Below are 1,192 nucleotides of genomic sequence, written 5' to 3'. Positions count from 1 at the left end.
AGGGTTTCTCTGTAGCCCTGGCTGTCCTGGAACTCACTTTGTAGACCAGGCTGGCCTTGAACTCAGAAATCCACTTGCCTCTGCCTCCCAAGTGCTGGGATTAAAAGTGTGTGCCACCATGCCCAGCCAATAAAGCCACTTTTAAACACGGACTCTCAGGGGAACTTAATGGTTCATAATGCTTTTCAATTGACAGGATCTAGAGTCCTCTTAGAAACAAATCTTTTGCACTATCTGTGAGTGAGCTTGTAATTGGGTGAATGGAGGTGGAAAGGCCCATGCTGTATACAAGTGATATCATTCCATGAGCTGGGGAGATTAGACTACATACAAAGTAGAAAGCATGTTGATCACCAGCACTTATANCCCTCCTCCTCCTCCTATGCCCCTCCCCATCCCTGTCTTCTATTTGCAGGTACAATGTGACCAGTTGCTGCAACTTACAGCTCCCATGAGTTTCCTGCAGTGATGGACTATACCCTGGAACTTCCAGCCTCTTTCCTTCAGTTGCTTTAGTTACAGCAACAAGAAAAGTAAGTAATATAGACTGACTTACTGAAACCGTAGCATAAGATAATATACTATAATGATAACACAAATTTGATGTAATTCTTGCCCTATATATTTTTTACAATAAAAGTCCCAGTAGAAAAGCCCTTCCAGATAATGATATGTCTAAATATGATAAAACTCTGAAGCCAGAATTCTGTTGTTCTTCCTATCTATCTATCTATCTATCTATCTATCTATCTATCTATCTATCTTTCCTCCCTCTTTTTGACAACGATGGACAGCATCACAGAGCTGCAGAGCTCCATGCTCCTGTCCAACTGTAAATCTGTTCTCATTAACATACTCTCCTGCATCCTGCTCCATGCCACTCCCCCTGTTCACTGAGAATGGAGATTAGCACAACCGTTGTGTAAAACATCACGGAGGTTCCTCACATAATCTAGAATGGAACCTCCTGTGACCCTGCAACCCCACTGCTGTGCAAAGGAAAGTGGCCACCGCTCTACTCCCAACTCTAAGACATCAAATTCCCAGAGTTCAAGTGTGCNTGAGATCGTGAGATCATGTGTCTCTTGTCTTTCTGTGTGCCCCTTAATTCACTTAAGGCAGCACTCTCCAGTGCAGCAAGCAGTGCTGCAGAGAGCGCACTGTCCTTCCTGATGCTCCAGGTGATGGGCAC

Source organism: Mus caroli, chromosome 6 (assembly GCF_900094665.2).
Source record: "Mus caroli chromosome 6, CAROLI_EIJ_v1.1, whole genome shotgun sequence".
NCBI classification, from domain to species: domain Eukaryota; kingdom Metazoa; phylum Chordata; class Mammalia; order Rodentia; family Muridae; genus Mus; species Mus caroli.
Note: the sequence above shows the minus strand (reverse complement) of the source record.